General features: G+C 39.0%; 1 long non-coding RNA gene across 1 annotated transcript; it reads left to right on the top strand.

Moving 5' to 3' along the window:
- The first annotated feature begins 330 nt into the window (after positions 1-330).
- LOC148056175 (uncharacterized) lies at positions 331-12614 on the top strand. The gene is made up of 3 exons (XR_015703935.1): positions 331-527; positions 5402-5485; positions 11257-12614. It is a non-coding gene; the product is annotated as an uncharacterized LOC148056175 (long non-coding RNA).
- The last annotated feature ends 10137 nt before the right edge of the window (positions 12615-22751 follow it).

Consider the following 22751-nt stretch of genomic DNA (forward strand, 5'->3'; position numbering starts at 1 on the left):
AGTTCCCAAGATACTTTTCAACACTTCTTTGAGCACATTACGCTTAGAAGGACACACAGCTTTTAAGAATTTCCATTAGCCTCATCTAGCAAGAAACAATCTGCAAAACCCCAGTCATCCACAGGAAAAAAAAAACAAAACCAAAACCATATGTTTATTGCAGAGGGCAAAATATTGAAATATCCTTTTTGATATTCTGAATCAGAGATTTTGTAGAGAAAAACAAACAAACAAACAAACAAACAAACACAAACACAAACACCCCCACCCCCCACCCCCCGCCCATAAAGTGTCCTTTAGCTGTGGAGAAGACACCTGTGACTAATTTTCGCAAGGCAGCTGTTCTGCAGAGGGCTTGTGGGTATTTTTTTCTGGGTGTTACTAGATGTGTGATGCTGCTTCAAAAGGGCCTTTTGGGGGAAGAGCCTGCTTTTAGGTGGTGCAGGTTAGGGCTGGGCCCAGTGCTTGCTTTGATGCTCAGCATGTCTCACTGAGCCTGGAGACACAGACCTTCTTGTATGGACCAGGTGAGTATGCTGGTTTTGGTTGGGAACTATTTTTCTTCTGATCTAGATGCTCTTGATGTTCTCTACTTAAAAAAAAAAAAAGAATTATCCTCATTTGTATTCTAATAAAGCCTCAGTTTAGTCTGAAGATATTTTGATCTTTGCAGGGAGCTTGCTGTAGAGAAAGGCATGCCTTTTTCCAAGTGCTGGCCTAGGATCCTGCTTCTATTAGGAAGCAATGGCTGAGTGTTTCTTTTAAACAAAAGCCTTACTAGACTTGATTTAAAATGTGGGTGGACAGTAAGTAATGAGATACTGTAATTTGACAAATTTTCAAACTAGATGCAAAAGTTTCTTAGCTCTGCAGGTTCACATGGGTGTCAATGTATTGTATGTTGTAGACCTTAAATATTCCTGAATTATCGCAAGTGCGATAAAAGCACAAAAATGGTTTTCACAAAAAGAAAGAGATGCTTTACTTTTTTCTTGGTGTTTGGAAATGCCAGTATTGCTGAAAATTGTTAACAACTTCTTGTGTGTTTCCAAGGTGGTAGCATGTGTTTAATGGTAACAAGTAATGTTCATTAGTGACAAAGAAGCAGGTTTATCAGGTGCTTGCTTGTTAGATTTAGTCTGTATGCACATTTGGGTTTCTCAAAGGACCGAATGAAGGAACTGGAAGCTGGCTTAATTTCAACCTTTCATTGTGCTGTCTTTACTAATAATCCAACTTTAAAGAAGTTGTGTTGGGGAAGACAATGGCAGCAAAGGCATCTGTACACCTGCTACTTCTTTCCTAAAGCAGCTGGAAGCTGCTGCTGAGCAAGCAGAGGTTTGATGGGTCAAATACAAAACTACCTTTGACGTGAAGACAAGGGCTGGGGTGGGGTGGAGGATGTTGCCTTTCTCCTCTAGGTGATCACAGGATTCTCCGTGAAGCTGTTGTAGCCACACATCTTGTCGATCAGCTAAATGTGACTTTAGCTTTCTGAAAGAATAAATAGGTTTTGAGGAATGGGGTTCTGGAATAAGGCTCCCTGACAGGAATTTAAATGTAAGCTTAATTTATGGAAGTAGTAACACAAGTTGCCCATGGAGGCCATGACCCAGGAGGTACCTCTCAGTCCTCTGTTTCCACGTTGCTTTTCTCAGGTGTAGGGAGTATATGAAAGCTGCTGGAGCCAGCATAAAATAGGGATAAAATTAACTAGAATAATGTTCCTATATTTGCCCATGTGAAAAGGCTTCTGTAAAACAGGTGTTACAAAAGGCATTTTTTGCTTTCTTTTTTACTAACTTTCTGGATTCAGTGGGGGAATTATTTATAATCATAGATTAATTTATTAAATTCTCAAAGCGATAAGTTCCAGCATTCATTGATGATGCTCAGACAAGCAAGTAAATCAGAGGGTTAACAGCCTGAGAAGTGTTACAACATTTGCAATGCATAGCCAGTTCTAAAAGCTACTTCACAAAGCAGCTGGTGATGATACAATGATGCAGCACAAGAAAAAGATTGTTATCCAGCTGTCAACCGTCTTACGTGTTTTCATCCATCAAGTGTTTTAGAGGGCCACCTTCCTATGCTGCCATAATTTAGGCCTCATAGCTGTGACATCCTAGGTCCATTTTATGCAAATATAAACTATCTGTATGCCAAAAAAAGTCTTGATCCCCCCCCAGTGTGATCTTGAAAATTGAAAAATTCAATAGATCTTTCTATTCAAAATACACAGATGCATATAGAGGAGCATTTCCTGGCTTAAAAGTTCCCCTGAGTAGTCAATATCTACTGTTCTTTTTTTGCTTTTTATTCCTTGCTTTTGCTTTTATGGTTTTTATCACAGTTCTTGCAATAAATCACGAGTGTATGTGCAGCAATAGCTCTGCAGATAAACTGGTTGCTCCATCCTTTCCAGCTATTCCAATAGTCAGGAGTAGATTATTCATAGTTAAGAGTAAGAAAACAGACATATGAAGCATGCAGGTTTTTTCTAGTGTTGCTGTCATTAAAAAGTTTCAATGTTTTCTTTTCTCAAAGCTTATCTCTGAAAGGCATACTTTTAAGTGTAAATATCTACTTTCATTAAAATAATACTTTTATGGTTAAACACAAATCTAGAAATCTGAACGGATCCCACTCTAAAGACTTGAAAAGCTTGTTTTATCTCTCATAGCTTGTGATGTTTAGTCAATCTGCAAATGCTTCAGTAGCAATCAGTGAATATAGTCCCAAGCCAGTTTTCAATGACTCTTGCAAGTGTTTTTAGCTGTATTTAAGTATTTGGATGTTTTAATGTGTGTACTGACTGAGACCTGCCAAATATTCAGTGAACTTGCTGAATTCCTTGACAGTAAATATTCATGAAGTACTGGTAACTTGCATTCACGTTTTAAGACAAAAATTAGTATCAAAAGCAGGATGTTGCCTTGTCTGTAAAGTTGTGCTGAGTTGCTCTCTGTCCTTTTCCAAGCAGAGCGATGGAGCAGAGCTGGGGCAGCGGGAGCAGGGCTGATCTCTGTTCCAGCATTTTCAATCTATTACCATAAGTCTGAGTGGCATTTTCAAACATGAATTAGCTGCAGCAGCCTGAGTTGGACTGAAAATAAACGTGCAATGCAAGCCACTGTTAAAAGCTATTGACACTGCAGTCCTAGCCTTTCTGCTGTTGTTTTTCTGTGATTTGCTGGGTCTCTGCCACTGTGGGGTTTATTGGGACTGTTAGCTGCAAAGGAGAAGAGCGGGAGGCTGGTCCCAGCTCCATCCCTGGCTTGTTGAGATGATGTTGTGCATGTCAGCATGCTCAGGGGTTCTACCCAGTCTTTGTCTTATGGGGCTCTGCTTTATGTCCACATGAGCTGATATACCGAGATAAGCATTGAAATTTGGCTTGTGGTCAGGTCTTAAACTTGACTTCAGTCTTAAGGACTACAGTAAATACTACTGAATGTAATAGTATTGACCTGGCCGCATGTTCAGTGCATGTGGTTCAGCTGGGAATGGTATTTGAACAAATCTGTGTGGCCCTGCATGTATTTTATAATACAGTGGTTAGTAAGCTGTTCATTCTGCTCTTTGCAACTGTATAAAACAGATGAAACAAAATATACTGTGTCTGTTCCCAGAACAGATAAACCCGGGTGCTTCTTCTCTGCTTAGCTGATGCTGCCTAATGCTTGTAATCTTTCTAAACTTCTGCCCTCACTGTTATGTGTGTGTGAGTCCTTCAGTCTAATTTTGCATTATGTAATGTACTGCTTCTTTTCAATGTTTTCCTTCAGTGTTGCATTTAATTTCTCATAGACTGTGTCCATGCTGACACAGCCTGGTGCAAGGAGCACCAATTTACCTCTGTTTTGCTGTTCGTTATTTTACGTATCTCTACTGCAATTCATAAATCCATGCCAATGTCACTTTTCCACAAAGTCAGTGCTTCCTAGGTTCTTTTGCCAATTAATTGGAAGTACTCTTGACAGAAATGACAGATATGCCTGAGGAAGAACTAGTGTCTAGGGGAGAGTGTTAAGATAACTTATAAAGCTGAAATTAATAAGTAGATGAGTTTCTGATGATGCTCTTGAATAAAGTGGCTAATCAATAAAGCACACTTTGAACAAAAACACTCATTCATTGTAAGTGCAGGGGCTTGTCTGTGTCTAGAAAAGAGAAAATATGAGCAAAACTTGCTTTTGTGATGTTAACAGGACTCTTATAGTTAAGTATAAGATTTTAATGCAATCGTTGATATGTATTTTCCAGAAACACCTTGTAAATCTTTTGTAGCCAGGACAAGAAAATTAAGTAGGGATGGTTATAGGATGTGTTGGTTGAGGAATGCCTCTTTTCAGCTACTGGTGCTGGGTATTTTTATGCCTTGTTTTCTTGTTTTATGCAAAACAGCCTTAAGGGCCACAGCTGCCACCTGTTTACCAATTGGACAGTCTGGCATTATGAAGTGTACACTGGTACAATGATTTTCCTCCTTATCTTTTGCATATTTTTCTGATTCTACATTCAGTACCACTTTTAGGACCCCCTAAGCAGTCTCTTTCTCCATGTGGGTAATATAGGTTTCCCTACAGCTGTCCTATCAAAGAGGAATTTGACTTCTTACGTGTCCATCAAGTTCAATGGATGCAAGTCCATGCAGGCTGTACCATGACTCTTAAATGCCATCTTGTAGTCTTTTTCTCACTTAGTATTTATATTCTAACTGTTTTATTCCTTGCAGCCAACTGAGGCAGGTTACTTGTTATTCAAAAGCTATCAGCAAACTAATCCCTTCTGTGCATCTATCCTTCATTCTGTCTGTCCTGTGTTTTTCTTTGAGATAAGACAGATTCTGTTTTTCTTTCACGCTGTTGGCTTTGTTATTGGCTCTGAGATTCAAAATCATGCTCTCCAAAACTGCTGATAGCCACTATAAAATAATATTCTTAAGTATCTGTAAGCAAAGTGCTTTTCATTGCTTGCCTGTCGGACATGCTGGTCTTCCCATGAAGTTTTCCTGACATTGAGGGAAAGTTCCCACACCTAAATTATGGAAGTTTCCTTGCCAGTTGTTCGAACCCCGGTTCTTAGTAAACTACAAGGGTAAATCACGCAGAATCACTTTCATGTGGTGTTTAGTCAGGATAACTTCTGCCAGGAAACACATTCTCCAGTTCTTTTCTCTCTCTGAATACTTCCTGAAATGGACTCTTTATCAAGGATGGAGGTTCTGAGTAAATAGCTTCAAAATGGGAGTTTGTGGTATCAAGGACAGATTTGTAACGCTACATATTGTTACATGCTCTTAGTAGAGTGACCATGGCAAGCAGGTATGTTTGGGCTTTGGTGAAGAAGGGCTACAGTTTTTCACATGCCTTGTGTTTCTTATCTTCCTGTGGAATAGATGTTATGCCCTGCAAGTCTGAAATCGGCATTCCCTGGCAGATATTCTCTTCACTGAGCCATCTGGTGGATTTTAGCTGCAAAGGTAGGACAGGCCAACTTCATAAAGCATCTGTCTTGTTAGCCCTGCTCCTCTGCCTTCATGGTTAGTTTTACAGTTGCATGATGTCTTTCCAGCTTGGTTTAAATTGTATGACATGGAACGTGTTTCAAAACAAGATTAAAATGGCAGTACATTTTGGACTCCATCCTAAAAACACTTGGTTTTCACTATTCCTCAAGGACACCATCTCTGCTTTGATTTGTGTGCTGCTTCCCTGGGTTTTAGATCCAGTCTGGGCATAAGAATTCTTCATGCAGACACAGTCTGGCAGTAGGAGATCCCTTTAGTCTGAGATTATGTGGCCTCAGAGTAACATGAGTCAATGCAGAACTGAAGGTGGGATGCAGTTTCTTTTGTCATAATACAACATGTTTTCAACTGTACCTTTTGTTTATACTTTAAGCAATAAACCTGCGATAACAGCCATATGGGGAAAGCAGCTGAGTGCCTTTTGTACTCACATTCCTTTCCCACCCCCCTTCCTCAATTGTTAAAGAACATTCTCCAAGGAGCTTTTGTTCCTGTGGGCACTATGCAATTACTCATATGACTTAGATATGATGTATGAAAGGGGAAGAAGTGGAAAGACATCCTCAATGCCTCCCCAAACTACATAGGTGTTCATCTGTGCCTCAGTGGAATAATGTACATGTCTGTGAGTCACCTTGTTTTTCCTTAATGTTGTTAATGGAGTAGATCCCTGCAACATAAGTGTTATTCTGCAAATTTTGCCTGTGGAAAGGACCCATTAGGAAAATCAGCTCTGTGTAATTCTAGTAAATTTCGAAGCAAGGAAAAAAGTGACTGCAGCAGGGTCAGAGGGCAAAACTCTTTGTTTACAGTAGGATCAATATTTCAATAATTGGTCCTGCTTCTCCATAGGTTGAGAAGGGAGGGAAAATACTCCTGTGTGAGTGAAGCAGGATGGTCATCCAAGGACATATATACACACAGTATAGGTGATACTAGTCAAATTGATTTAAAATTTCTGATGAGAATCTTCTTATTTCCAAAAGTACAATCTTGCTGAAATCAGGAGGTTTTGCACAAATTTTCTGATTTTTATTGCATGTTTTAATTTGACTTTATCAAAACAGGTAATTTCTAATATTTTTCAACATGTGTAAGAGCACAAGCTAAGCAAATCTGAAGCTGTATTATTTTAACACTTTATAGTAGTTCAGTAAGTTTTATGTTGCTGAAAATTGGAGATTTTGATTTCTCACTGCTATTTCAGTATTTGGGTGCATTTCAAAAAAAATCTGAGACTCCCTTGCATGGGTTATTTAAACTAATTCTGCTCATTTCCCTCCTGGGACTGAGGGGGGGACCTGTGGATTTGGTGCAGTCAAGCCTATCTCTGTATACTTACATCCCAAGCCCCTGCTGGAAAAGGGAGTGTATTTTTTTCCTTTGATGCGGGGGCTAAAATGGCGTTTCTCAGCATGCTGTAAAAGGACCAGGCTTTTATCACATCTCCTTTTGACCCTGCACGTTCCCAGAGGGATGCAGTTTCTTCTCATTGATGTCTCTGTTACACAGAGCTATAAAATCACATATGGCCAAACTGCCACCAGAGCAATGCGTGTTTCCACTGTGGGATGCACCTATGTGAATCTCGCAAAGTCAGATTTCTACTAAATTGTATTCTTTGCTTAAACCCAAGCATATTTCCAATTTCAGTAGTTAATGTGCATTCACTGAGCTGAAAAATACACAGGTCTGTAAACTGTGTATATGAACATTAGGTGTTTGCAGAGTACTGACTACAGCAGTTTAAAGTGAATGTATGTAGGAAATGTTCCTTTACACCAGCTGCATAGGAATGAGCTGGTTGGCCCAATAAAGCAGGCAGACTGCAATCACCCCTGTGATTGCTGGGAACAAATTATGGATGGATTCTGTCTCAGTTTTCTTAATTACAAAAACAAGACTGAGGTTCGTGGTTATTGATTTTGCTATTTACTTCACTAGTCATTTAAATGAGTGTGGAAGGGAACTCTTAAGCATTTCATTGCCAAGTAGTCATTTCCATAAAGTAATTGTGGTTTGTGTCTTTACTAGGCATCTTGACTGCATTTTTCTGCATGGCAATTCAGAATGGTGAGAAGTTCAGAATCAGTGTGCATATTAACCTTCTGGCTTTCAAATCTATTATTTTCTGAACACAATTTTATATGATACTTTATGTAATTAGTGCAAATCCTCTTACAATGGCAGTTTTCCTTGCAACCAGATAATCTGAACCTGGAAGAAACAATTTTCTTTGTTTTCCCAAGACACTACCCGCAGGATGAAGAAACTGCTGGATTCAGGTTCAGCTGAAGCTGATAGTATCTGGCAGTTGACTAACAGCCTTTAAGGTGTATCCCCAGGGCTGCACTTCTCTTCCTTTTTCTTTTTTTTTCCTCATAAGAACTATTTTACTTTATCGCCTGACCAGGGTTTGAAATACTTGACTAGAGCTGGCTTTTCTGCAACTTGTGTCAAGAGTCAGGTCTACCACTGTAAAAAGCACAAATTTGCAGGATCTGTGCTAAGGCCAAATCTTTCACACTAGCAAAAGACATCTTTACCTGCGTGGTGATGTACAGCAGAGAATATTGAAATACTATAGATGAGACTTCAAAGAATAAACCTGCTGAGCCAGAAAGCTATTGAAAACATCGGCAGAAATCTACTCTCTCCCAATGGGTCACAGTGCACTTGTGGGGCTTGTAGTATGCAGAGAGACAAACAGGCTGTTTTGTTCAAGGAGCTGCTTAGGTAATCCAGTTAATATATATGCATGTGTATATACATACAGAGTTATCTTTATACATATGCTTACAGATTTTTTTCTTTTCATCGCAATGAAATGCGTTCCTTGAATACACTTCCTGGTAGTTTAAATGGGTTGCTGTAAGTCTACCAGCCCTGAGAATATTTAAATTAGTGGGGTGGGCTCTTTGAACTGTTCCTATGCCAAAGGTGTAATTGGGTGTTCTGTCACATACAGAAGTTATTTTACCTTCTGTTTTACCACTTTATTTTGCTTTGGGTGGTGGTTGCAGTCTGGAGGCTGGGCATGAGCCAGGGGAGAGCCGCTGTGCAGGACATGAGAGGCCAGGAATGAGCCTCACAAGTGCTCCAGTGTCCGAAAACAAAGGCTGATCTTCTTAGCCTTCTCCATTTTGCTGCTTTAGACGATTTCCTTTAAAACAAAACAAAACAAAAAACAAACACCAAAAACCACTTCACGGCTTTCCTCCTCAAGCAAAACTTTGTACAACTTCTGAGACAATTTGTGGGTATTTTCACCTAGTGAGTAGAAAGCTAATTTCATTATTTTCAGCAGATGGGGGTTTTCTACATGTCTGTATGTAGAATAAAAGGATACCACCCTTGGCTCAGGTTGGTATGGTAACAGCAAAAAGGCACATTTATTTATTCATTAAAACTGCTAGCAGGGATTTTAAGTTCAACGGTTTTGTCCCTTGTGCCTCCATCTTTAAAAGAGCATTAAATCTTCTAGCTGTTTCTCAAAAATAAGTCATAACAGTTTCTAGACTAGTTTTTAGGTCTCTTAAGATCATAAGGATGCAGAGATACCTAAAACGTTCATCTTCCTATTACTTGGGAAATTGCAACAAGGCCATCTTGGTAGATGTGCTATTCAAGTACATCAGATATTCTTTGTGAACACATTTTCACTGATTTTTAGCTATGTATTCAAATATATTAAAATTACTATCCTGGACTGCCTTGCTGTATTTTAGTGGCTTATCTTTGTACACTGTCTGAAACAAGACTTTTTCCTACCTCTACATTTTTGCCCTGTAAACTATTACAGGAGTTAGTATTGATGTTTTTCCTATATTTCAAAAAAAAAAAAAATAAATACAGGATATAATCTTGCCTTTATTTTGTAAGCAAAATACATTTGAATGTTGGAAGAAAGTAAAGTCCTGTATTTCTTTAATCACGTTATATAAATGGATTTTAGAAAACCTAAGCGAGTATCAGTGTAAGTAGCATAAGCTTTGTTATCAAAGTTTCATCCATCTCATGGGACTAACTTATCTATTCATGCAGGCTTTTGCCTGAGGAGGGAAGATTAGAAGAAAAGAAACTTTAGTAGGAGCTAGTCTCCTTTGATCACACATTTTATGATATGATATATGCTGTGGCATTTTAATGCCAGAAGTCTGCTAAAAGCTCAATAAATGGTCTCAATTTATAAATGGAAAAGCAAAGCAGGCAATCTTTCTGTGGAAAAGACCAATAAACTGATAGTGGTATTGTTCTTAAACATAACAGATGCACTAAAAATGAATACTTTATTATGCAGGCTTGTCATGAATTTGAGATATTTTCTGAAGGCTGGCTTCTTGTAAGTATTTCAGAATCGTTTGTCTAAGATTTTAATGTTAAAAGTGGAGTAGCCCTGACTTCCAGGAAAAAAAAAAAAACAGGTAAAGGACTCAGGCAGTCACCTCTAGATTGTTAGATTAGCTTGTAAGAAATGGCCTTATAGCCTAACTCAAACTCACTAAGTGACACAAGCTTTTCCTTTTGTTTAAAAGGGCTTTGATCCAAACCTCTGTAAATTGTACAAGAAACACTTGGAATGGAGCCAGTTATGATTTTTTTTTGATGGTCAGCTGAAACCACTGACATAAAAAGAAGTAGACAGGAAGGCACTAAGCCAAACCTCAGGTGAGAAGTAAAATGTTGGGTCTGTCAGGAAACCAGAAATTGCTTTAGAGAGGGTGCCCAATGACATATGTACTGTATTGTTTTCTTTACATATAAGAGATCTGTATCTCCATGTTCAGGTACTGTTTTACCAGGTAACATAAAAATATGCCTTTTATGCAATGTTAAAATTATTCTTTGACAGCTTTTCTGAAAGCCAAATTCATCAGTGTAAATATATCTGCAGCATATGCAAACCTTGTTTTGTACAAACTAACTCTGAACTGATAGAGCAATTTCTTGAGTCTCTTTATTTTTCTCTTTCACTTGGTCTAGTTCCACACATCCTTCTTCCAATCTAAAGTCCATTTTTCATTTTTATGCCCTAAAAATCTTTATAGTTAGTGCATGTGCTCCCTTGACACTGTCACTGAACCAAGCTACACAGATTTAGCTCTTTTAATCTTCTCTAATAAGTCAGTCCCCTTCCATCTGCCTCAATTTTTGTCACGCTCTGGGCTACCTCCAGTTTGTCCATCTCCTGCTAATGAGGTGAACTACCACCAAAGCTCTTGGGAATGAGGCTAATTCCTCCCTGACTACTGATGCGATCCTTCGTGACATGCACTGTGCTAGGAATAGAAAGGGATTGGGAAGAGTATACCAGTGGAGGAGCTCATAGACAGCAAAATATATTAGCTGCACTAAGTCTGATATAGGAGAACTGATTATTCATGACAGACTTTCCTTGTTGGTCCTTTTCCTAAGCTGAACTTGGCAACACCCACCAGGTTATTTCCCTTCTCTCAGCTGTGAGTTGTTTCCCCATTTCACCTCTGGATTTCCCTTCTCTCAGCTGTGAGTTGTTTCCCCATTTCACCTCTGGCTCCCTCTCCTCCCCTGCCCTTCTTCTATATGCTCTTCATTGCAGAGCTATGCCCTCCTCCAAGTGTCCACCTTGAATGTGCGGGTATGGGTCACTCTCTCTCACAGTCTGTTCCCACAAGGAGGATTTTGATATGCAGCAGAGTGCTATATACTCTTGAAATGATCAACCCGCTCCATGTTTTTTGCAGGCAAGTTGGTTCTGCTGCATTAGAGAAGGAGATGGTGGGGAAGATGTCCAGTAGCCCTTTGCTCCTGTGCGACTTGCTCTGCTGCCTGTGGACCATTCCTAAGAAAACTTCGCTCTTCAGAGATGCAATCTGCTTTTATGGCTGAAATTGTGCTGTGACTGGCAAGCAGGTTTCTCTTGGAGCATTAGGCAGTCTTTTTTTATGTACTCTAGACCCAGGTCTTAGAGTCACCTGCAAGCTAAGGATTGAGATATTAAATTTAACTTGATAATTTAATGGGAAGCCAGCCATGAAAAAAAGCCAGATTGTTATATACCTTGGCGCTCAGATCATCTTTGGTTGTGCCTGTGCTTACAGAAATACAGTATTTCCTTTCCTTCTCTAGGAAAATTGTCTCAGAGAAGAGGGGCGGTTTTCTATTTGCTGCTGGAAAAATTTTAGTTATGCTACTTCCGTGCTGGTCTGACATTTGGACTTTGGTAGACTACTTACCAGCAATATTCAGGAGTTCATTAAAGTTGCCTTCTTTCTGTTGTATATATTAGTTCCATTGTATTTTCCATAGCATATTTTTTGAAGACACAAGTGACTTCACTTGAATAAGGAAGAAGCATTGCATGCAGAAATAATCTATGACATTAGAAACCAATAAGCTGCAAAAGAGTACTAATTAAAACTGCTGGAAGCTGCACAGAATATAAAGGAACCATCTGTAACAGAATCATCTCTGTTAGTTCTTTGTCTTCGTAACCGAACAGCAGCCATCAATTTTAAGCTATCATGAGAGAAAGGCAATCTTGGCATCATTCAGCTTTCCCCATGTTTCCTCATGAGTCTTGCATCCATTAAGCATTTGTTGATTTTTATCCTCCTCCACCCTATCTCTTGTGTCTTTGCTACTTGGTTACTGAAGACTAGGCATGCAATGAGCATTTGTACTTTCTGTATCAGTGCATGGGAATTTGTGCATTCAAACGCATGTCTTTGTTCTGAAGTTTGCTGTTGGAAAAAGATACAAAGAAATATGAAACTTTGCAGTTCTGGGGTCTTAGTTAATGTTTTCATGGAAGTAAGCTACAGTCAAAGGTGATTCAAGTTTTCTCTTTTTCTCTCAAGAAATCCTAAGCTTATCTAGCCTGTCTATTTTAACATCTTGTCCAGTCAGACAGGAATTTCTGCCTGTTGCTCAGTGGTGTAAATGTGCACACTGACAGCAAAGCCCTGAGATCTAGGAAAAAGACTGTGGGTTTTGTTGCATTATTTTTTAATATTTAGATGTAAATTACTGCAAATTATATTGCAAATACATCATCTTTTTCTGGGATATTAATACATGTCTAGATTTTACAGGCTTTTAAAACCGGTATCAAGATTTAATCCAAAATTAAGTGTTATAATAATTCAGTTTGGGAATTCTTGACTTGGCTAAAAGTTAGCATCTAACCTGGAAGAGCCATGAATATTGTGGCTTACAATAACAAGTTTGACTGGTTCAATATATAAAGGACTATGATGCATGCTCCATGCACAGTCCCGAGTCAAACACCTAGAGTATATTATGTCCTTGCTGCAAAGGAGAGGTAGAACCTGTAGTGTTGGGATATCTCCTATCTTCTAGCAGACATGTTCCTAACACTATCAGTAAAGCTCTCCCCACCTCACAGCTTAAATACCAGTGCCTATCATGGAAAATCTTTCTTTTCCACACAGTCTTCATGTGAAAGGTGCTCTAAGGCAGGCAGGCAAAGAGCACAGATGTGGTTTCCAAGCCCAAAAGCCAACCTGGAGGCTTTCACTCAGATCCTCTTGGCTTGTAGATGATCTGGTCTCAGGAAGGAATTCCCTTCCTTCATGGAGACAAACGTCACTACCTTTCTCAAGTGGAGGAATCTGATGAAAACACCTCAGTTTCCCTTCCAGACTGAAGCAGGGGAACAGAAGAGGACCTCAATAAAATGGGTGCAGCCAAACTGTGGGGATTTAGTTAAATCGTTGAGAGGAAACTCCTGATGAGCATTTGGATTTGGCCTTTTCCTTGAAGGCATTGGAATCAGTTATGAAGGGTAGGACATGATTACATTTAAAAGTTCAATGAGCCTTAACCTGTTCTTGTTTGGTGGCATTTAATTGAAACACCTCTATTGTGCTCTGATAGTTCAGTCCTCGGGCACATGTTTGGCTTGCGGCCATGGAGTTCACTGTCATGGCACGTGCTGAGTGCCTAAATTGTGGTGGGTCCGTCAGCTGCTACTCTCTCCAGGTGTCTCACCAGCATGCCAACAGCACCCTGACACGGGGGCAGACAGCAGTGCTCTGCAATCCACATGTGCACAGAAAAAAACAAGGGAAAAATAAAACTACCTGGATGTTGAAAATTCCTGAATCCCCCTCTGAACTCCCCAAGTTCACACTGAAGGTTTGGGGATATGTCCATATGTATATTTATAAAGAGGAAGGAAAAAAAAAAAATCCAACATGAGCATCTTCTCGCATTCTGGTGCTGTCTGCTCCTGCATTAGCATAGCCCTGATGGATTGGCGAGCTGCCTGGAAGAAGCAGGCAGCTGCCTGTCGATCCTTCTGCAGCCTCCATGCTGGGCAGAGGCCATGCCTGGAGCAAAACTTCAACTGCTGCAGCAAGCAATGCCTCACTTTGGCATTACAATGCAGCAGCTGAAGCAGAATTCATGTTTAAAAATATTTTACTGTTGAATGACAATTCATTTAAATAAGACAAAGTCTAGCTGATCTTTTCTTGTTCCTGCTAGTCTGGGAAAGGCAGATCAAGTGCCTTTAAGTGCTGCTCTGCATAGCAGAGCTCGGCTCAGGATAAAGACTCTGAACTCTGGCTCTTTTCCTGCAGTTTGGGTCATCTTATTCTTTGTTGTACCCATATCTCTTGAGAGATTTAGTGTCCCGTCAATGTAAGTTTGCTGTATAAAAGGAAAGCACATGCCTATTTAATTTTCATCATCTGAATTTCTAGAACTACTACTCTAGAGACATTTTTGGCTAGACAAAACAGTGATTTAAAACATAAAGCAGCATTTATGGCCTATTTTCCACTATTTATAAAATTTAGTAAACATACATGCATGATGAATCATGATAGTGTCTTCTGCAGTCAAAGCTCACTGGGATAAATGTTTCATGCATAGTCAAGCAGAGTTATGTTTATGCAAAGGAGAAAATACAGATACAAGTCTTTCTGTCTTAAATGGTAACCCTGAATTTAGACATTTTTTGGTTTTTCTTTTTTATAGCAGGAGGGAGATAAGAGTCATGATTTTTAAGGAACACAAACCAAATCCAAACAGGTTTTTTGTTTATGTTCAACAATAACACTGTAATTTTGGGGTTGGGAAAAGCGCTTAAAAAGCTTGTCTTACAAAATCAGCCTGAATAAATGTTGCATACAAAGCTGCAATAACACCTGAAATAACACTTGATGTTACTTCACCAGACTGGCTTGAAGGGTACATGCTCCATTGATTTTTCAGAGCTTATTGCTTGTAATATTTCTGCCAGCGCACTCATTACAACTCCTTGCTATTATCAGGCTCAGAGCAGGCAGCTGAGAGCTGACAATAACATCTGACATGTTGCGTACCTTGGGTTGATAGAGATTTACCCTTTTCAAAGTGATTATGTAGATCAAAACAGCACGTTTACCTTTTTGCATCCTCTTGCAGTGCTCTCATATGATGTTTATACAGTATCTTATTGCTCATCTGAAAGACTGCTTGTTTCAGTCATAAAGATTCACATCTGTGCTGCTTTTCTAAGGAAAGAAGTATGGGGAGGGTGATAATATAATTAGTACTGTCAAGAATATTTTACTAGTATAGTTTGCAACCTTAAACAGCTATCTGGATGTTTCTTTATCCTGCACCGAGGTAAATACTGGTATGGTGGGGTTTTTTTCCCCTTCTGAACAGCGTGCTAGTGATTGACTTATTTCTCTGCAGCAACAGGATCTGGACCATGATCTACTCAGCATTTATAAGCTGAACCTCCTCTTTCCTGTAAGAAAAAGATTTCCCTGAAAATACAGCTACTACCTCAGTTCAGTTCTCCAGTTTGCTGATTTAATGGAATTCTTGTAACCTAATTAAAAATAAAATATAGGTTAAGATAGGGATAATCCCATAAAGCAAAGCAGGGTTTGGGCCTTAGGAATCAGCACTGGCCTAGGGCTGCGGGTTATCTAGTCATTGAAAGAAAACAGGCGCATGAAATATCTAAAGTCTAACACTTCTGAAACACGGTCACAACTCTTATTTGTACTGATCAAGGCTCAGTTGGTGTGATTCAGCTTAAACAACTAAACCAGGTTGTTTTAGACTGCCCTGAATGAAAATAGTGGTGACTTTAGGTTTTCTAAGAAGGGAAAAGTTAAAAAAAAAAAAAAAGTCTACATTTTCTCTGGTGCTCTTTTCCCTACCATTGCAGTTACAGCATTTGCCATAAAATAAAAACTGTCAGTAACAAATTACTATTTAAATTTAGGATGCCAGAGCACATATCTGACACACATACAAAGAACATAAACAGCGTCCACAACAGGGAGAATTCTAATGAATTGGAAACTTTCTTCCGAAGGGCTGTCATGAGCAGGCTGAATCCTGAACACATAAATATGGACACCGCCAGAATTATTCCTTAGAGACTGGTAAAGCATGTTGCAGCTTTAGGCTGAGAGACTTGTGCTGGATAACATCCCAAGATTGCTGGTCTTGGGCTATGTTATTTGCATAGAAGGAAAAGGATTTTTATCCCTGGACAGAAATCTCTAATATTTTCTCCCACAAAAATGGTTCACCATGCCTTGAAGTGATTTGTGGAGTGAGAGGCAGCAGTAATTCATCAGGGCAAGGCAGCTGCCTGCAGGACACAACATCAAGTTGTCATTGTTTTCCTCACCTCTTAATAACATGTTTTAAAAAAAAGTGGTGAAGATTGATGCAAGTTGCCAAATCAAGGTGATGTATGAGCAGGTATTTTGCCTAATTCCCCCATGGTGTTCAGTTACTGAATTTCAGTCCTGACCTTTTGCTTTTCTGGTCTAGATTTTCCCTTACTGCAGTCACGTAGTTCTTTGATACTGTCAGCTCATACCTGTGCTGGACTAATGTCTGCTTTGCATGCCCTAGTAACACAATCATGATTTCTCACCTCATTTTTTTGGCAATGATTATAAATTGGTGTTAACAAATACCTGGGGGTGTGAAGGCTGTGAACTATTGAGTTAATACATTATTGCCAAGGCTTTGTCAAACTTCTCTTGAGACAGGAGGAGTTTCTGACTGCAGCCATCAGTAGGCTCAGCCATCAGCAAAGACCTACCTCACCCTGGCTGTGGTCAGTAATGGGTAGTTACCAAGTAGGTGGCATATCAGCAGTGCTGCACCTATTAGGATTTGACAAGCCCTCTTGGATGCTCCAAAAATGGCCTACTGAGCTGTTTCTGTAAGATGCTTGGAGGGAATTGCTTACCCCATTCTAATGTCACTGTGCAGGTAAAACTTTGTGTAGTGGCTTTTTTTGGGGAATGCTTTTTATAGCGTAGCTGATGCTACTATGAGAGCTGGTGTGACTACACCAGTGGGGAGATGTGCTACATCTGCCAGAACGGGCCTGCAAGTAGATGCACCAGCAGAAAGAAACCCTTGTCTTTACTGCAGACGTGCCCCATGCTTGTTCCCTCTGACAAGGCTGCAGCAATGTTGCCTCTACCTGCCTTCACTGCTGTTTTAGGTTTTGTTTTTTTCTGAAGGAATGCATTGACTCTTTACTGCTGCAGAGGAATATCACACTTACAAAACCAGACTTGTGAATCTTCAAGTGTGTACAAAAAGAGACTGACCTCAGTTGCCTAAGAAAGGCTTTGTGTTAGGTGAAAATTTACACATACCTGTGCTGATCTGACATTCATACCTGGGCTATCCCTCTGCACATACAAAAGATAAAGGGTTTGTTTGCACCCTCACAAATATACACTTATCTGTGTTTATATATGTGTAAACTTACAACATGCATGCTTCAAAAGTGTGGTGTTTGGATTATATCCATTTATACTGGAAACCTTTTCCTATTAAATTTCACTTGATTTTTTTAAGGGAGGAGGGAATCAAAATGTGAGTAACTTGGATACTAAATATAACTACCTCTCAGAATGCGCAGTTGTGCCTCTGGTTTGCAATAGCACAGAAAAACTGTATGTCAGACTACAGAGCTGTAAACTATTGCAATAATTCAAGTAAATAAGCTGGTTTTATCATTATAGAAAGTTTCCTTGCTGAGCCAGACGTACCGATATATTTGTTTTTTCGTGAATATAAATGTCTACTACTGATGGAAACAGTCAGCTGTCACTACAGTACAAATGCAAATTGCAAACTAATGGTTGAACAATTAAGATCTAGTGCACGGAGCTTATTGCCACTGGAGTACTGTAATTGAATTTCTACTGCTGTCAGACAGGTTGAAAATTACTGTAATGAAGAGCATCAGTTTTCTACTCTACATCTCATTGTTTCCCAGCCAAGGAGCATTACTGTTACAGAATTTCCCACAAATAGATCAAATAGCATCGGAAAAAGAGTACTAAATGACAGAGGAATGCTACCTGTCATTAAAGAGGAAAGTAATTAACACTCTTTAGTTTGATTCCCACATGCCCATGAAATCCAGGAACCTAAAATCATGGCTTTTCCCCCCGCAATCCCAGTTGTGTTACTGTGTATGCAGAGTGAAATTAGTGATCAGACAGCAGTGTACCCAAACACTGGGCGATACAGTAAATAATTTGATAACTCAATACAATCTCTAACACCCCAAAGCCTTTCACAATACAATAGACAGCTCTACTGTCTACTCCAACACATTTGTAAGTAATCTTTGGCTATACATGTAAAAGTGGGTATTTCTTTTACTAATATCTTCTTTAAAATATATAAGATATATATACGTATGTGCATAGCATCTTAATTACAAGCATCCTGTTTGAATAATCTCTAGAATGAGCAAATTTATAGGAGGTATATATTGAAGGATACAAACAAGTAAAGATTAAATCATTACTTAAAAAAAAACCTTAGCTGGTGTTAACTCCTGATTCTGATATTAATACTCCTTCTTCTAATATTGCAGGAAAAGTCACAAAATAAGGAGCTGTCTAAGATTTGTTTCTTTGAGCTTCTCGTTTGGTGAGGTTATAGCCCATAACAAGAGCAACTCCTTGTTCTGGGTCACTCTGCAGGGGAAACTTCCATCCTGTCTCAAATCTGAGAAATCAGTTTTGTAGTCACTGGAGGAGACTGAGATGTCCCAGTCCCCTTTCCTTAATAGTGTTTGTGAGCAAGATGTTTGCATTAGCCAGGCTGGGTCCCTGCATCAGGAGCCAGAAAGGGTTGATCTTCTGAATGACCTCCAGAAAATCTGTGCAGTGTAGAAGAACCCACTGCTCCAAACTTCAGCACGTATGTTAGACATTTAATGTCAGGCTGTGGTAGTACTTTGCTCAGTATTTAGAGATGACACTTGAGCTGTCTGATAACAGTTCTTGTACTCAGAAATGCCCAAGAAGTATTGTACCCTGCAAGAAAAAAGGAAATTTGGTCTGACGGTGTCACTCGCACCACTTCTTGAGGTGTACCAGCCTTCCTCCTTCTTAACCTAATGCCTAAATAGAAACATGTATAAAGAACTTGTCTGCTGCTGTTCTATAAATCCAGAGAACAATTTTCTTTGGAGATGTCAGCTTTCCTGTAAAAGGGCAGTTTAAAATTTCTCAGCATCTAAGATGCATTGGGGAGTCTATCAAGGGGGTAAGGCATTTTGAAGCATTTTGATTGTTTGAAGCAGTTTGGCCAGCTCTGTCCCTGATGTAGCAGCAGGCTTAAGTTGTGCCTCAGACAATACAGGTGCAGATCCAGCAGTACAGAAATAAAAGCTCCTGTTTCATCTACTACATCAACTACAAAATGTTTTGTTAGACTGGGTCATAAATGCCATATGTTATGAAACTTATTTGAATTTAAAATATTGCTGTTGTGAGTAATTCTGTCTGTTTATTTTTCAATTACCCTGCTTGGCATGATTGTGCATATATTTCAGTATATTAAATGTGAAAAGAGAATGAACATTCTGGAATATGAACAAGAAACACGCTGTAATTGTCTGAATTGTTTAGTCACTGTACAGTTTAAAATAGTTCAGTAGAAAAATAAAATTGAGGTTTCTGCACAGCTTTTGTATCTATTTTCTAATCCTCAAAGTTCCGGCATGTATTCAATACATGACTGTATATACCTCACCATAAAAATGAAGACAAAATGGCAATTTTCCTGCTTGCTCTATAAGCTATCTAGCTAAGAGGATGCTTAAGGAAAAGGACTCCTTTCTTCAGTGGACTTCCTGAGTATCAGTTATTTTCAGTATCACGTAGTATGAACTTTCTGCTCTTGTGATCCTCAGTAAGTGCTCAGAGCTCATTAGCAATCTGATTTGTAGCTGAATCCATTTACTTTGGACCAGCAGTGAATTTTCAACAGAAAATTGCCTGATTGACTGTTGTTAACTTTGCTTTCCATATTGGAAGTGTAGATTCGTCTGGATGCTGCACAGTAGTTCTATTGTCACAATGAATATTTAGTACTCTTTAACAGAATTCAACTCAGTATTAATTATTTCTGTAGATACTAGCAGTTGATGGGACTATTCAGTTCTTACTGCTTCAAGAACCATTAGATCAAAGCAGAAGAGAAGCAGTTCAAAACAGATGTAGTTTTCTTTAAAACACTCCAGTGCTGTAAACTTCATGCTGATGCAGAGGTGGTAATGACAAACAGCTTCCTTTGGGCAAAAGCAAACCAATTACAATCTAATAAATCTGTTACACCCCAGCAGCTAAATAATTCATGGTATTGGCAGAGGGTCGCTGTCCTATAGGTCTTCTCAGTCCAATATAGTGAGATGTTAATGTATCAGAGGAGAGAGATCCATCTCCCCCCTTATTAAGAGGTTATTGTATGTTAATAGAAAAACGCCCCCAGATACAGGGTTTTCCAGCACATTGTGTGACATGCCTGAAAAGCAAAAGCCATGTAATCAAGTGCCTTAAATTAAAATGCTTACTTTTATAGGATGGTTTCATCCTTGATGAATACTAAAAGTCTAGGCTTTGTTTCAAGCAACAAAGACTGTTTCTGTACAATGATGAACGATGTACTCCAAGTGGGTCATTTAACAACAAGCTACACAAAGGCTGGATGCTTTTCCAGGCTAATAGTTTTATTAGCCTGGAATTTGTTAGATTTTAATAGTAATCACCTGATTTTGGCACCTGCCTTCTCTCATTAAAAAGATCTTTGCTCATGCTGAAAGAATACCAGGATATCTGGAAAGTTCAGCTGACAGATTCTGTCAACTGTGCAATATATTCCATGCTAGTGACACCCACCTTGGTGGGAATGGTTGGGGAATTTAAGGCATGTACCTGTCTTGGGAGGACTCAGCCCACTTGTTAAAGGCAAGTGATCTTGTTATCGTTAACTTGAAAAAGCAGTATTCTATACCAAAATTATAATAGGCCATAAATAGTAGGAAAGAGCTATCATGGGAGAAGTTCACTTATCCCAAAAATATTCATTCTTGCTTACAGTGGTGATTTTTAAGTAAAAATCAGAGCAGACAACTTGTGGTAGCTTTCTCACCGCACATCTGTGCGCACCTATAACCTTTTGCTTCCCGGGATGCTTTCATGTTATCTACTGTATTCATCCATCTTTTCCTAGTTCCTGAGATCTCAAATTATGCACTCAGCTCCACCACAGTGGACACACTGGAGAAATTAACTGATGACACCAGAGAGCAGGTTTGGTATTCAAAGTATTTGAAACAGCTAATTGTTGTGCTCTTCACTCTACTTCTGGCACTAAAAGCTATTCTAGTGCCTGCCAAACCTTCATACTTCATGCTCCTGTGTTGCTTATTTGCTAGGGAACACAAGAAAACCAAAGCGGTAGCAACTGGGAGCTAATTGGTGTAACTGAAGACTGTCCAGCTCCCACTGTGTGGCCCAATCTCTATGAATAAGAACAGGAAATGATCCCTCCTATGAAAGGATTTCTTATAACTTCCAGCTCATTGGATTAGTTCCACACTGAAATGACATTTCACATGGCCAATTTACATTAGCGCTAAGCCAAGCCTGACTGCACGCTGCCTTACCAGAATATAATATGAGGTGTGTTTATCAGATGCAATGTTGGCTGCTATCTGAGGAAAAAACTGGCACCAGAAGAAATAGGAGGGCTCATTCCTGAACGTGATGTCTCAAATGCCAAAATCTTATGTTTTAATTCATTTTTTTTTTATCTAGGCCTAATGATGGATAATCAATCACTTCTATTTTCTTATAATTTATAAAGAGGTCTCAGTTTTGACAATCTCAGTTTTCCTTTTCTTGAAGGTATTTATACCTCTAAAAGGAGGGAAAAAAATCTCCTTTCAGAACATCTCTTTGTAAAGAGGAAGACAAAGTCTTGTGGATTATCCTTGCTTCAGCTAGAAAAAAGCCATTAATACTTCTCAGATGCTCTTTTCTTCACCAGATTTTTTTCCTATAAAGGGAACTCCATCACTGTTTAAAAGAAGATAAATGGTAGTTTTCAACTGCCATGGATGCAATTCTTCTATAAACATAAAAAAAATGAAATTACTGGGTTCTCTGAGAGCCTACAGCAAGAGCCAAGTTTACAAGATAAAAATGCCAAATCAAACAAGCAGATCAGTTCTGGATGAACTCAAATGCTTATTAACATATCCTGATATTGACCCCAAAAGAACAATTAATTAAATGGTTTCAGCGGTGAGTGTTGAAAAACATTATCTGTGATGGATTTGTTCTTGTTCTCTGTTTGGTCTAATCAGCACAAAGAGCAGTAAAGTAAATATTGTTAACTTCACCACCTCTATCTCAATTTAAAAATGTGTGAAAAGCTCTGCTCCAGTTTTCTCCATCACTGATTTTCCTGAGGAAGACTTTAAAATTCATATCTAGAGCCAAACTCACTTCTGTCATATGTGCAAAACCACTTACATCATTGCTAGCATTGATATGAAGGAACGAGTGAGAGAGTTCCTGCTTTTAGTGGATTTGTCCATTGATTCTTGTGAGCAGGAAAACAAACATTCAGCTTGTTTAATTTTTATCTTGTGATTTGATCCTGCAAATACTTTCATATCAATGATATATAAAGATGTATGTGTTGTCTACTTACATGGCATAAAATCATGCTCATTCTTAAGCCATTGCAGAACTGGGACTTTAACAAAAAAATCATGTCGGTATTAAACCACTTTCTTCTGCAGTATATGCTTTGCAAGTTAAGGTAATGCTTCCATAAGTATGAGAAATGTGTGGAAGCTGAAGCCTGGAAGCATTAGGCTTCCTTGCCTGCTCACAGAGGATAATTAACAATTTCATCTCTA

The sequence above is a fragment of the Nipponia nippon genome, unplaced genomic scaffold, assembly GCF_047370975.1.
Source record: "Nipponia nippon isolate SJK-2023a ecotype South Korea unplaced genomic scaffold, ASM4737097v1 scaffold_17, whole genome shotgun sequence".
NCBI classification, from domain to species: Eukaryota; Metazoa; Chordata; class Aves; order Pelecaniformes; family Threskiornithidae; genus Nipponia; species Nipponia nippon.